The following is a 16,027-nucleotide window of genomic DNA, read 5'->3' as shown; positions in this document are numbered from 1 at the left end:
CCATGGAGACGCTGGGCTGGGTAACATGGAGACTTACGGTTCCCACAGATTGGGGTGTCATTGTGTTTGATTCTGGCAGTCACCAATTTCTGAGTTGCAGATGGATGGTTTTTGTTTTTTTGTTTTTGTTTTTGTTTTTATCTGTTTATTTGTTTTTGTTTATCTTATCCTCCTATGATGATGGCCTCTCCTAATAGGGCACTAATCCCTTTCTCAAAGGCTCACCCTCACGGCTTAATTACTTCATGGCCTTACCTCTAAGTATCATCACAGTGGCATTAGATTTCAATGTACGATGGGAGGCAGGGGTGTGGGGGCGGGGCTGCTAACCAACACCCAGTCCACTCAGGCTATATTCAACACTCAGGTTGGTTTTTTTTTCCCCCTTCCATTCAATCCAAAGTGCTTTGGTGGACATTTGCCATGTGTTTGGGCATGGGCTAGCTGTGTCAGGAAAGAATGAGTCATGGGAGGGGAGGTAGAAGAAACAGGGACGGGGTGTTCCCACATGCAGGGGGCGACCACCTAAGAGAGACGCCATTTTCTACATGCCAGTGATCCCCAAGGAATGGGGCATCTGGGTCTGATATGTATCGAAAGATGGCCTAGTCGGCCATCACTGGAAAGAGAGGCCCATTGGACTTGCAAACTTTATATGCCCCAATACAGGGGAATGCCAGGGCCAAAAGAATGGGANNGGGTGGGTAGAGAAGTNGGGGGGGGGGTATGGGGGACTTTTGGGATAGCATTGGAAATGTAACTGAGGAAAATACGTAATAAAAAATATTAAAAATTAAAAAAAAGAAGAAGAAGGGCAGGAGGTGAGCTGGGCGTGAAATGAGGCAAAGGCCATCTCAGGTAGGGAGGCCAGTAATAGGCATGATCGTCAAAAGGCAAGGCCCGGGGGTGGGGACAGAGGGTGAAAGGATGTGTGTCTTTGAATGTCCCAACTAACCTAGAACATTCCTGCTGGGGGAACAGCAGAGTCCTGGGGCCCATCTGGAATGCAAATTACCTTTCTTCCCAACCCCCTCCCAGGGAGGATTACCTGAAACCCTTTTCTGGGAAAATGCTTGTTTGCTTCCTTGTCCAATTGTCTATAAGCAAGGAGCGGTATGACGTTATGAGCAAGAGACCAGCTCCAGATGGGAGAGCCTTGGCTTCTGGTCCAGGCTCAGTTGTTTCTCGGGATGCTGCTTGAGGCGTGGTGCGCACATTCCTGCGATCACTCCTTTTGTCTGTTGAAAAGATTCTTAGAGCTGGATCTAGAATACCACTCAGAACCTCACATGTTAGAAGACCGGTCCCCAGCTGGGACATCATTAGAGGAAGAACATCAATGAGATGTGACCTCCAAAGGCTATATTTAGCCCCCAGACCCTCCACCCGCTCTCTGGAAGCAACTCAGTTCCATTCCCCGCCCCAGTCATGCCAATCACGGGTCCCCTCAGGCCTGGCTGTAATGGAGCTAAGTAAGCATATACTGAAACCTCTGAAACCATGAGCCAGTGGAAACCTTCCTTCATTTTAAGTTGGTTTTCTCAGGTATTTACTTATAGCAACAGAAACCTAACAGAGGTGATGGCAGTTTCTATTGCTGTCACTGTACGGATCAAGTGGGGTGTAACCCTTAAGGCCCTTTTCGGTTTAGACTGCATAGAGTCTCATTTGTAGATCAACCCAACAGCCAAAGTAATCGATGTCTTTATTGGATAACTTTCTCGAGACTCATGCCACAGCTCAGAGTCATCTTCCGCAGCACCTTAGCTCTCTGGATCCTATACTCTTTCCCAACTCTCACTTAGCCAAGGCATTTCTGGTTGATTGATCCTTGCTAGTCAGGTGACTACGTCAGTATAGCACAGTGAAAAGGTATCTGGCTGTTCCTGCATTCAGAAGTCTTGATCTGTTGGAGAAATGCCCCCTCCCAGACTCTTAACACGGAGGCCGCCCTCCATAAAGGCCTCTGGATTCGGTTATTACCTGGAAAACTGAAAAATCTTTGGGAGAAATGTCTAGAAATGAGAGCTCACAAATACTCACAAGTGAAGTAGCAGATTTCCTTCTAAAACACTGAGTATCTGAAGATCATGATTTATGTCTTGATGGCCTTCCAGAGGTTTCCCTGTGTTTAGTCCCACAAATGGGATTCTGGAGCCACATCTATAGGTCGTGAGGGGACTTCAGCCATGCTCCGCTCCAGCAGCCCCTAGCTCTTGTCCTCAGATGCCACAGCAAATGCCACTGGAACTCTGGAGGGAATCTCCTGGGTCCTTGATCTCAAGAGAAGGAAAGAAGGCCTCTGGTGGAGTCGACTGGGAGTCTTAACTTGAGAAGCTTTATCTGAGGTCAGAGGAGAGATGAGCAGGGCAGAGCAGGAATCACCCACTCATCCATCCATCTGTCCATCTGTCTATCCATCCAGCCATTTGCCAGTCTTTCACTGGACATCAGTTGGTAACAGATTATGGCAAACGTTATTTTTCAAATACACCCCTCCTCCGTGTATATTCAACTCCGTATAATTTCCTTGCGGTGTGAATGTCTTACCTTTCACATAGAAATGGAGATCCGCCCTCTTCCTTTGGATAACCAGCCACAATATGGCAGACGTTATATGACTTTTGACTTGAAGTCAAAGAGAGTGAGTTACTGAACATTGTAAGTGGTCCTTCAGATGGTTCTGGGCCCTTACTAAGGTCCTGGCACTGTGAACAAGACAAGCTGTGTTGAACTCCTGATCTTGGAAACCTTGCTGAGAGAGATGGCTTATTTTGAGTCTCAAAGCTTTAGGATAATTCATTACACAGCAATTAGTAGCTGATACAGAAGTCCCATGAGGAAGCTGGGCGGACAGAGAAGAAAAGCTGTTGAGGTCTCTGGGTAGATCCTCAGGTAACAAGCAGAAGGTAGATTGTTTAACACAACTGCAACTGACACACTCTGAGGAAGTGTGGCTGATACCCATAGGGTGGGCGTCTCTGGGACCTCAGAAAAGCTGAATGGGAGGTGACACTCAGCACCACATCTAAGAGGAGTAGTTCCTTTCCCAAGGGAATCGGGGAAGGGAATGATGGGAGATGGGCAAAGTGTGAGGCGAGGAAGAAGAACCTAGACTGGATGCATGCCCCTGGGAAATGACCGTGCAGAGGATTGCCACCCAGGCTGTCTTGCCACGTGAGTACCACAGATCTCTAAGATGGTGGCTCTCAACCTTCCTAATGCTGTGACCCTTAAACATAGTTCCTCATGCTGTGGTGACCCCTCCACAACTATAAAATTATTTTCATTGCTAATCTATAACTGTAATTTTGCTACTGTTATGAATTGTAAAGCAAATATCTGTGTTTTCTGGTGGTCTTGGGTGACCAAGGGTCATTCATCTCCAAGGGGGTCACGCCCCACAGGTTGAGAACTACTGCTTCAAGCAAGCAGTGACCATCCAGGAGGGCTTTGGGTTGGCAGTCTTACATCTGCCCAGGACAAAATGCAATTCAGACCACGGCCTCTCAAACTTTGTCACGGGCTAGCTAGACTCTAGGTTGAGACTGGTAAGGAACACCTAGTACACACTGCTATTTCCTTAATAAGGAACTACTTTTGTGCCTGAAAACCAGTGGTAGACAGGTCCTGGGATCCTGATGGGGCTGTTCCCCAGAGGGGAAGAATCTTAACATGAGTCACAGTAACCTCCATGCCATAAGCTAATGTTGTCCTGCTGGGTCAGCACAGCCAGGCTCTGACTCCCTCCAGATGTTCCCCCAGATGTTTCTGATGGCCCACCCTCTCTGAACAGCTCCTCCATGCTGGCAGGTTCCTTCTCCTCCAGGAAGCCCTAACTAAACCCTTGGGCTCCTTGGGACTTCAGACCCACTTCATCATAGCCCTTGGACATAGTGGATGGTGTCCTATCACCCCGATTGCACCCCTGGCCAGGTGTGTGCAGGAGGGAGGGGTGTCCCAGAGAGCATGGAATCTGTCTTCCAAGGCCCAGCCCAGCACAGACATCCTCTGAAACCAGGTTTTGGGTGAAATAGCAGGGCTGATCCTCCTTTAACTGTCATTAGAGCTGTGAGGACAGGTCTTGGGCTGGCATGTCATCACGTGCCCCCCAGTGATCATGGCAGGCCTTCCATACCTGCACCCACTGGCACCGACCAAGTGAGCAATGAGCCCCTGTGTCTCCTGGTCCTGGGCTTTGAGTGTTTCTTGCTTGGTTATTAAGAACTGTGTCAGTGAGCACTCTAAATAATAACTTGTGGGACTGAACTGAATGAGATTCCAGGTCATGGGATGTTAGTGAGCCTGGAATTGTTCTGTGGCTGATAGATTTTGGTCTGTGGGTCAGTTCTCTCTCTCTCTCTCTCTCTCTCTCTCACTCACTCACTCACTCTGTGTGTGTGTGTGTGTGTGCATGATCCCATATATATCCACATACGTCTTCCATGACTGTGTATGCTGTGTGCTACATGTCCATGTGAGGATGCGCCCTCTGAGCTGAGAGCTGAGCAGAGACCACTGCTGTGTCTTTCTGGAGCCTTTTGCCTGATAGGCCCCAGAACAGCCAGCGGGGCTCAACAGGACTCTCTCCATGACATTTTTTGGAAGCCCTGAGTCACAGCATAGTCACCGCCCATAGCACTGCCCACCCTGCAGCCCCCTGCCTGGGTGGTGTGCACATGGATGGGGACAAGCATTTCCCCTGGCCTGCTTGCTGCTTTAAGGAACAGATTATAATTCCTGCACGGGCTGCATCTGCAACCAACTTGAGGGGGGAAAAAAAACGTTAAGTGAGTTGAAAGAAAAAAAACAATTGTAGTAAGGAACTTCAATCCAGCCATCCAGCCGTGTCATTGAATTAGGCTAATCTAAATCCTCAGAGCCTAATTTAACAGCCTCCGGGCAACCTCTTCATGGCTCTCTGGAGTTCCTATTGCAAAGTCCTAGGCAGACATGCTCTTTGGAGACGATAATGGCCTGGCAAGCTGAGGACACAGGGCCCATGGGGGACACCAGCTACTCATCGGGGACCTATGCAAGAGAAAGCACGAACCAGCGCCTAACTTTGAATTACTTCGGCCTTTGTATGAGCTGTTCTTCCACCCCAGGGACCTGCGCCTCACCCAACCCTCCAGTACTACAGTCACCAAGAGGGCCTAGAAGAAAACGTCCCTCAAAGGGAGGATCTGACACCCAAACCCCAACAGACTTGTCCTAACACTACTCAGTATATGTCACACCACAGGACTTCACTGAAACACAGGACTCGCTGATACCGACTCACGGTCGGCTGGAAGGAGATGAGAGCCCGGCCTTCTCAGTGATGCTAACTTCATCAGCACCACTGTGAACCAGAGCTTCATCAGCTCGCCAGAGACGCGCGCTGACTCAATTTGATGATCCCTCTCCTACTGTATGCATTGTTTTCTCTAGATTCCTCCCTCCCTCCCTCTGTCTGAGAGTCACTCATCCATCCATTGCCTCCCTCCCACCTTCCTTCCTTCCATTCCTTGCTTTGTGGCTGCTTAGGGTGTCAAGAACCCAGAGAACACTTATACCTAGACTGTGCCCCCACCCCTACACTTTTTCTATTCCTCTCCTTCCTCTGGCTCCCGCTGCCCCCTTGATGGCTTTATCTCCTCTCTGCTCCCCTCCACAGGACACCAGAGATGATGGTGGCTAGTGGGGAGGCCTTTGCCAGGGGCACTCAGGAGAGGGAAAGGTGCTGAACTGACCTGATAAATGAACTAGTAGAGATGTGTGGCCTGGCTCCTCCACCCCTTTGATCAGAAGCCGCTGAACCCCTGATGACATCCCATGGCGTATTCCTCTATTAATCAGCAAAGCCTTGACAGATGTAAGCAATTTGTCTTTGGAGAGGCCTGGAGGGGGCCCGTGTGGGAGTTGAGCTCAGCCATCAGGATAGAGGAGATGCTGAGGGGAAGGCCTGAGATGGGGGCTGCATACATGCATACTAAGAAGGCAGGAAGGAGCAGGAGAAACCAGGCAGATCAGAAAGGGAAGCGTTTTCATTTCAAAGCATATTTCTCCCTTGATTGAATGGCCCCCCCAACTACTACTGCCAAACCAAGATGCTGGAATCAGGCTGAGATCCAGGGGTTAATCCTACCCAGGCCCTGTGGGGCGCAGAAGCATGACTCAGTGGGCTCAGCGCTGGGTTTTGGGGTGGTGCTCTCATCCACAGGACCTGCTGATGCTACACAGCGTGTAGGCACCACACACCTTTAATGAGTCTACTATGCGTGCAGAGGCCAGGAGCTGGGCACTGGGAAGCCATAAGAGAAGCAACATCAGCTCCGCAAGCCCCTGGTCTATAGTGTGGCTCTGAAACCCCCAGATAAAGACACGTAGTACAAGGTTTTCTGAGCAGGAAGAGAACAAAAATAATTTGCAAAAATCAAAGGCACAAGAAGTCAGGCGTTTCTGGCAGTGCTCGCCTGTGTGGTAATCACGTGATGCCACTGGTTCCAAGCACACTATTTGCCCACCTTGAGCCGTGCATGCCACCTAGCCATGAAATGCTGGCGACTACTGCCTGAAACAGCCTGGCTCAGATTTGAGACTACTGTGTGTTATGAATCACAGTGTTTTTATTTCAGATATAAAGTTTTCTGATTTTTTTTTGTAGAACCATAGTGTCTTAATTACTGAATGGGCAGTGTGTGTGTGTGTGTGTGTGTGTGTGTATGCAGGTGAGTGTGAGAGCAGGTGCATGTGAGTACATGTGCGGGTACATGTGGGTATGTGTGTAGGTACATGTAGAAGTATATGTAGGTACACATGGATATGCGTGCCAATACACGTGGATGCATGTCAAGGCCAGAGGACGACTTCAGGTGCCAGCCTCAAAACATCATCCACCTCCTTATGAGACAGGGTGTAGGCATGTATATATATTGTTACAACCTTCTTTAATAAGGCATCAACCTCCCCTTTAGCCCAGCACCCACCAAGAGGAAGTAGAAAAGAAAGGTTATTGGGATATGGACCTGTTTAGAAAGAGTTCTTTGGGGCAATTCCAATGTTTCTCGTTCTCAGTCCAGTCCTTTAGCAAAACACCAAACACGAGTCAGCAGTTGCAGTCCAGTCCACCCAGCAGATGCCACACACAAATCAGAAAGGGCAGTTCAATCCAGAAGAAACCAAGAGGCTCACCCACTGGCCCACATCCACCAAAGCGGCCAGAAGCCTCAGGAACCTCGTGAAAAGTTCTCTGGTGAGTTTCTTTCTAGTGTGTCACTACAGGCGAAGCTCAGCCACACGACGTAAGGTGAACCAATACATGCATGTCAGCAAAGAACAGCAAGGTGGAGCAATGCTGGGGCTCCCCCTGTCTGTAGGGTCATATTTATATTTTTTCTAAAGATCACTCATCCTTTCACGAGTTTGCTATAGTAAAACATCCTTTCACCTGTGTCTGCTTCAGCGAAACACCATTATAACCTGAGTCTCCAAAGAAACCAGAAATTTCCACTTTAACAGGGTCTCTTCACTGGTCTGTGAATGACCAGTCAAGCTGTCCAGTAAGCCCAGGGTTCTCCCTGTCCCCATCTGCCAGTGCTGGCATTACAGCACCCACCACTGTACCTCACTTTCATGTGGATTCTAGGTGTCTTGCTCAGATTCTAAAGCTTTTGAGGCAAATACTGTCCCAGTTGGGCAGGACACTCAGCATTTTGAAAGCTTTTTTAGAGGTGACTGATAACGATACTTTGATTTTGTAGTCATCAGTGCTGAGATACTTTGATTTTGTAGTCATCAGTCCTGATCTCCATCCAGCTTAGAAAAAAAAAAGACTTAATTCTTTCTTATCCTCATTTATCAACATGAAAGTACCAAATGGGTATGTCTTTGGGTTGAATTGTATTAATTTTACAAATTGCTATTTGAGATTCTGAATTAAGTTTCATAAAACAAAAAAAAAATCATTCAATGAATTTTGGCTTGAGATTATGACAGAATGTCTACCTATTAGGAAGTGGCCCTAAACAGACTCCTACCATTCTGTACTATGTATTTATGTGGCGTGTTTTTCTCAGCACTGATGACTACAAAATCAAAGTATCATTATCAGTCACCTCTAAAAAGCTTTCAAACTGCTGAGTGTCCTGCAGACTCAATATCCAACCAACTTAATATTCTTTACATAAAATACACACATTTCATTAGTTTGCAAATTTCTTTCTGTCTTTAACAAATGACAAAATTACACACACACATATATATATATATACATATATATATACACCATTTTAAAAGTTTTCTTTATGATTTACCATCATCATAACATCAGATTTGTATACCTGCTGTATATACCAATACACCTGGGTCACATAAAATTCCCAAACATAAAATATGAGAGTAGAAGACCTCTGGTTTAGAACACCAGGCAGATAGTGGTAACATGAAGGATGGCTGGTCTTGTGGGGACAGGCAAGGGGGAGAGCATGTCCCACGTGCTATGTGGATATAAGGAGTGTCTACCTCTACCACAGGGCACTTTCTAAGGGAGAGGACACCAGCTAGCTCTTGCAGGATGAGCAGACATGTTCATGTGAGAAGGCTCTCTCCTGAATGCCTGTTTGGAGAATTCGTGCTCATCCTGGGGACTCAGCATGGGTTTCCTCCTCTGCTCTTTGCTTTCCCTCACTAAGGTTTAAGATAAAGAGCTGTGTCTGACCTGGTCTCCGTGTCTAAGCCAGAGAGTGGGAAGGAGGTACCAGCAGAGATAATGCTGTGTGCAAAGATGCAGAGGCCAGCGGAGGCAGCCTGGGTGACAGAGCCTTGTGGCCTATGTATGTGTGTCCGTAAACAACACAGCAATTGAAAACAAAACTTTTTTTTTTAAGTTTCCACTTGGGTATCTGGCCCTAAACAAATACAGTCTAGTGGTCTGACTACAGCTGGGTATTATATAATCTCCTTCAAGTGGCCTGGGAGTGGGGGAGTGCCCCGTGAATCTGCATAGATACTTTAAGCTTAACCTTTAAAACTTACTCTTGCAAGTATCTGAGACTCAAGCCACGGCCAGGGGTTTGATCATGCGCCTCTTTCCCCTTCCAATAAACACCTAGCACACTTTGCCAAGCTTTCTGTGGGCAGGATTTACAGATCTGTGACTTACCCAAGAAAGCCAGGGAACATGAAAAGACGTCTTTGGAGAGAACTATGCAGGACCGGCTGGGAGAGGTCAGTGCCTCCACTGAGCAGGACAGCCTCCCACAGCTTTTCCTAATAAACAAGTTTCCAGGCCCCTTTGAATTCTTGGAGGGGAGAGGAGCATCCGCACCCTCAGCGCATCCTCAGCGAGGGGAGGGAGGAAGATTATGGGCAGGGACCACATGGGCCTGGTCCTCACATGGGAGTGAATGGATCCGGGAGGACACAGAGCCAGGAGGTGACTGGCACCTGGGGTCACAGCTGCTGACAGCCATCCATCCATCCATCCATCCACCCATCATAGGTCACCTGCTGTTTGCCAGGCTCTGGCTCAGACCTGTGTCGTAAAGCTCTGAGAGGCCAACGTGTCTCAGGTGGCCAATAAGTTAGAATGGGAGGTGGAACTGCTGCTTCCCAGGCCCCAGTCTGTCCAGGCTCCCCTGTTATTTGGGTGGGTCCTGGATCTTTCAACAGGGTTCTGGCCTGAGGTCTGGACCAGAGCTTCCTAACTGCACAGACCAGGGTACCATGGTAACAGCCAGGATGTTTTCTGGGGCCAAGGGCCTCCAGTTTGTTTGGAACTTGAGGGTTTTTTCATGGGATTTTCCCCCAGTGTGTGTCCAGCATTTAGTACATATGATCTGAATTAACTCTCTTTGCAATCTGTGCAAAGGTCAGTTCTGTTGCCTTGGCTTTCCAGACCACAGCGACTCCCGGAGGTCACAAATCCTGCCAGAAATCACATAGACCGTCAAGTATTTGATCTTAACTTCCTAGGTGAGAGGGCACTCCAAATCTCCTCTCCTGTTTGCTCGGGCACTGAAAGCTTAGCACATTGCTTCTGAAGACCAAATGTGTCTGAGCGTGTGTGTGGTTACCTGCAGCTATGTGCGTATGTGAAGTCACAGGTGAGTTGGTTTTGTGAGTGTGGGCGTGTGGGCAAGCATGTTCAAAGGAGAAGGTGAGTGTTTGAGCAGATGAGCTAGCAGGACCTCGAGGGTGGCTGAACGCTCCTGTTCTGTCATGTACCTCACAAGGAACAGCAGCCAAAAGCCGACACTAGAGTCCCAACAGGGTGGCAAAGAGTCTGGAGAGCCTGAGATGACTGAAGCCCTGCACGGAAGACACATTTCCCCCATGATGTATTCGATAATGGCTGCCAGGAAGCCTGGGACAAACTTGGAGGAACCACCTAAACGGACGAGCTCTGAGGAGATAGATAGCGCCATTAACTGAGTTCTTACGATGTGCTAAGTGTTTGGCAGATGTGAAAGCATGCAACCCTCAGACCACTGCAGGGACAGGGACAGGCTGTGATTTTACACATTGAATGAGGAACACGGTTCAGAAAGGTTCTGGAGCTCACCAAGGCAACCCAGCCCATTGATGAGTGTTATAACCTTGAATCGGGAGATCTACTTCCCAGTGACTTGGCTAAGACCTTTTGGCTAAGACATTTTTTGAGAGGGTGCACAGTCAATAAACTGATTGATTCCAGAAAGCTTCAGGGGAGCAACAGAGCAACTTAGGGAGAAGTTCCACCAGGTCTATTGAAATGGAGAAGGCAGGGGAAGAAAAGGAACGACAATTGTCATCTGCTGATAAGACAGCAGGGGGCGCTACGCATGACTTCCTGTGGAGCATCAAGTAGCTGGAGTTTGAAGACTGAGTCCTGAGAACTGGTAGGCACATACACCGTTGTAACAGCTAAGAGGGTATCTGGAGAGCTTGTGGATGCACATTTAACTGGGAGGCTATTTGTAAATGCCCCAGGCTATTTGTTGCATTTACCCCAACCTCAGGACCCCCCTGTTCCCTTTGAACCCTCCCATTGTAAAGTCAGTCAGGAAGCTGATGCTCCGGGATGAAGAACAGGTGCAGCCTGGAAGACTGATGGCCAGGGAATCCCATCAGGCCACAGGGGAGAAAACTCAGCCACATTTCCCAGCTTCTCCACTGTCCTTCAGGGATCCTAAGAGACCTGGGATCAGGTCGCCCAGGTAAGCTGGAGTTTAGATCTGATCTCAGGGCTGATCATTATTTCCATGGATGTGGATGAACTTTCTCAGAGAAGTGCAGCCTCCAACATGATGCCGCCACAGAAGAGATCATCAGAGCTGTGCCAAGAGCCCACAAGCCCAGTGATGACCTCTGGTCCTCTGCGGGAAGCTGGAGCTGTCCACAAGTTCCCACCAAGAAGTGTGAGAAGTTGGACCTATGCGGGGCTGCCTCCATGAGAGGAGAGATACTCCCACACACTAAGGAAGGCGCAGCAGGTCCGGTTCCTCAGCATCACTGAGGAAAGGTGGGCCAAGACATTCTAGGGGTCCCAAAGGGCAAAGAGTTGGAGACCCAAGTCTCTGAGAAGAAGGTAAGAGGGACGAGGAAACACCCGGGCTTCTGTCTGACCTTTCTCAAGCCCTTCCTTTCACCAACAGAGACCCATCACTGTCTGTTAACTCCTCAGAGCCATCTTGGGAAGAAATGCCTAAAGAAACCACTGGCACTTCCTGGAAAAGCACTTCCCTAAATGCTCCCTCCTTCCCATCATCACCAGATAGATATATTATAGGAATTAGGAGAATGCCTCATTTGGGGCTTAGTCACATGTCTAAGACTTTAATGGTTGGTCATGCCTCAAGGTGACTCTCAGGTTCAGCCAAGAACCCCTGGGTGAAGTCACTGTCACCTGTGTAAGTCTACCTGCTGTCCCTAGGGACCATTGCTATGAGCACCCAAGATAGCGTGCCTTTTAAAGATATTCTGCCCCATTTCCCCCTTCAAGTGGGAGCTGTTCAAACTGTAAGATAAAGGGTGAAGAAACCCCACCAATTCCTGAACAGGAACTGTAACACTTGGGCTGGAGAAAGCCTTCCCCTGCAGAAGAGCTGTAGCACTTCTTTCTGTAGGGTAAGCCTTTCTCTTCAAAGCTGCAACACTTACACGGACCCAGGCCCCTTATCCTTTCGTTCAGCCCCAAGACCCCTGCCAAAGCCAGGTGTGCTTATTCCCCAGCTGTGGGGTGAGGATGGGAGAGAAGGTGGGTGCCTTCTCCAGCTAGCCTAGCTTGGCTGCTGTCCTCATAGGACAGGTGTGTGGAATCGTTGCCTGATGCATGGCAGTCAGAGCCTAGTAGACAGTCTTAAATCACCTTTGACGTTTTAGCTTTGGAGCTGCAAGTAACTAAAAGTGATTCTTGAAAACCTGGCCATGTAGCAGGAAGATGATGGCCCTGAGTGTGGGTGACATCCATGCCCTGTGGCAAGATCTTGGTCTGGATACAAAGGAGAAAAGGAGCTGAGCTCCAGCCTTCATCACTGTCTGCCTCGTGACTGCAAATGCAACGGGACCAGCTGCCTCCCAACCCTGCAGCCCAAAGCCAGTTTAACAACCACCAAGGATCAAAGCTCTTTCCGGGCATCTATTTCTTACTCTCCATGATAGCGTTATCCACTCCATGCGTGTTGCCTCACGGCTGCAATATGGCAACCAGAATTTAGATATTCTTGTTCTCACAATTTCCTACAGCTGTGTTCAAGTCTGCACCACACACTTCTCTTTTCTAAGAAGGGCATCTCTCCTAAAACTTTAGCTAGGACCACTTTCCCTAAAATCAAGATATTTATCACAGAATCCAGGAGAAAGTTTAAGATGCCTTTGGGTCAGGAAACCAACGGTGTCTGCCAAAGGCTTGAGTGAGTCAAGGACTCCAGAGCAAGAAGCTTCGTGTGGCAAAAATGAAAGCCAGACCAGAGAGGATGCTCCAAGTGGCCACTGCTGAACTGCAGATCGAGGGGTGCTGATGGCGCCGGTGGCAGCGGCAGCTGTGATGGTGGCAATTAGTGGTGGAGGTGGAGTCCCTGAGGAAATGAACTGGAGGAAGCATTTCCTTTGGCTCATAATTTTGGGGACACCATTTCCATGGTACGGAAAGCTTGGCAGCAGGATTTGGGGGGCAGCTGGTCCCATTGCATCTGTAGTCACGAAGCAGAGAGAGATGAAGGTTGGTGCCCAGCTCTCTTTCTCCTTTATATACAGACCAAGATCTCACCACAGGGCACGGGAGCCACCCACATTCATGGTGGGTCTTCCTTGCTCCGTTAAACCTTTCTAGAGATACCCTCATAGGCATACCCAGAAACACTCGTTTCCATGGTGATTCTAAATCCCATCAAGTTCATGATCAAGAGCAGCCATGACACTGGTGATGGTCGTGGTGGTGGTGAGGAGAAGATAGAGGTGAGGTGGGAGCTACAGGTCAGGGAACACAAACTTTGCACCACACTCAATCCTCCTGATAGCCCTACTGCTTTCTTTAGAACCCAGTACTAGCTGGTGACAGGGCTGAGGTCTTTTCTGTGTGGTACTGGCTGCTACGGAGGGCCATGGGAAGGCATACTCCAAGCAAGGCACTGTCATGCACAAGTACACAGGCACCTTCTCTCTTCTGTCATAGATTTAAGCAGTACCCAGTGTCTCTCCAGCTAGGCTTACCAAACTCAGCAGCGCTCTAGGGGACAGTGGAGACCAGGACACACAAGGATGCTTCTCCCACAGGGAGACCTTCTCACAGTCTATCGTGCATGCATGATAACTAACTGATTAATAAATGGAGGAGAATCAGATCACAGTAAGGGTAAGGAGCAGTTAGTGCCATGGGAGTGCTGGAGGACACAGCCTTGTTATGAGCGGTCTGAGGAGGATGATCTGAGATGGTACTGGCTGGAGCTTCAAGGTGATATGGGCATCATGGAAGACCTGGGGGACGAGAATCCAAGGCCCAGGGATGAGCCAGGATACTGGAAGGATGGGGAGAAACTTTGGAAAACCAAATGGAACCACCGTGGCAGAGTGGGAGATGGGGTGCTGTGTGGACCAGGGACTGGAGTGGGCTGGCCTGGAGCCTGGGTTTTTGTTTCTGGTGATAGGAGATGCAGCAGAGACTTCAGCAGTAGAATGCATTCTAGAAGGGTTTATCTGGGCACAGCACTGCCCTTTCACCTGGCATATGCTGATGCTCTTTGTCCCAGGCTTCTGTCCTGCCTCCCCAGGATTGCAAGGTCGTGGGATGAGAGCAGTCAGCAGCGAGCCTGCAGAAGAGCTGCCTAGCACCACAAGCAAGTGTCAGAAGCTTCCATCTTTCCCTGGAGGGACCTGAAAACAATGGCCCTCTGTGGAAAATGGATGGTACCTGCTTCCCAGAAGCTCCCAGGCCTATCAAAGCCAGAAAGCAGACTGGGAATCCTTTCCCCAGGTCCCAGGGTCCCTCTCCACCCTGTCTCCTGCACCAGCCAGGAGCAGCCCTGGGTCTCATTAAAAGGAGGCTGCTGGTCAGGCAGTGTCCAGCAGGTCATTCCTCCAGTGATACCTGATAGGTAACAGACATGTGTGCTGGGGGTGACCTGGCATGCAGTCATCCCTCTGCCCCTGCCTGCCAACCAAGGGGCTCCCCTGGCCCCTACAAGGTGCTCTGCAGAATTCAGCTCCAAATACATGAAACATGAGGCCATCCTCATAATCAGAGATGACTTGTGGGAAAATTAAACACAGAAGGGCATGCCAGCCCCAAGCAGCCTCCCTCTCCGTCCTTCCCGGAGGCACAGTCTAGGGCTGGGCACTTGAAGGAAGAGAGGCTGACCTGCTGTCAGCCAGAGAGCTGTGACCTCGGGTGGCAGTTGCCTCTAGATGACATGTTTGTATCAGCTAAGACAGGGGGACTAATTACAAAAGGAGAATAAAGGGGTGAGATATTTTTTGTTTGGAATGCCCGTCTACTCTCCAAAGTTCTTGTGGTTGGGTATCATTTGTTTTCATTAAGCTTTACCAGGTGAGTCAGTTGCAAATTACGAAACTCCTCCCGGGGCCACTGGAAGGAATGCAGGACTTGTGGAAGCCACTATGCGAGCTGCAGTTGGAGAACACTGGTATCAGCAGAGGCAGGGCAGAGAGTTAGACAAGGGATTCAGAGGACTGAACCTGGCAAGGCTGGGGCAGGGTTGGTCCATAGCTCAACTCCACTGACACCTGTGTGGGTTACAGGACGAACCAGGAGTTGTCTTTTTTGGGTGCCATTGACCTTGTCCCCAGGGTCCCAGGATGACGCCGAGCTAGAGGTCCTCTATGTTGTCGTACATCCTCCCTTGTCCAGAAAGCCCTTTGAAGGCTGGTGTGGGCTCCCTTTCCGCTTTACAGAGACCCTTGCTCATTAGGATTTAAAGCATATGCTTGGCTGAGGCTGTCAAAATGCATCACGGAGATGGTCCCAAACTAACCGCGGAGCACCCCCCTGTCCCGATCAAAGAAGAGGAGGGAGGCATCCTGTGCACAGAGGCTGCAGTATGGGGGGAGCAGGTGGGGACTTGAGGCTGACAGGCCTGACAGCTGCAGGCCACGGGCCCTGTCCTCACAATGCAGACCAGTTGTCCACCTGGATAGATCCAGTGTGGAAGGGACTGATGACACCGCCCCCCTTTTCCAAAAACAGAGCCCAGAGAATCAAGTCAGGTACGCACTGTCAGGGTGATGGGTTGGGGCTATAGACGAGGAAGGAGTACAGTCCCTGCAAACCTGTGGGGCTGTGTGCTTATGTCCAGGAGGTTCCCTTTATGCTGAAGGACCAAAGGAAAGCCAAGAGGATGAGTCGGAACCAGAAGCTCAGTTGCTGCACTGCTTACACTGCTTAACCTTTTAACTAAACATTTTATTTAATATTTATACCTGCATATAATGTGCTTGGATCCAATCCACCCTCATTCCTTCTGATTCCTCACATTCTCCTAGCTTTCCCTCCTCCCTTCATATTCTTCTCTCTCTCTCTCTCTCTCTCTCTCTCTCTCTCTCTCTCTCT

The sequence above is a fragment of the Mus caroli genome, chromosome 9 (genome assembly GCF_900094665.2).
Source record: "Mus caroli chromosome 9, CAROLI_EIJ_v1.1, whole genome shotgun sequence".
NCBI classification, from domain to species: Eukaryota; Metazoa; Chordata; class Mammalia; order Rodentia; family Muridae; genus Mus; species Mus caroli.
This window is presented reverse-complemented; position numbering follows the sequence as displayed.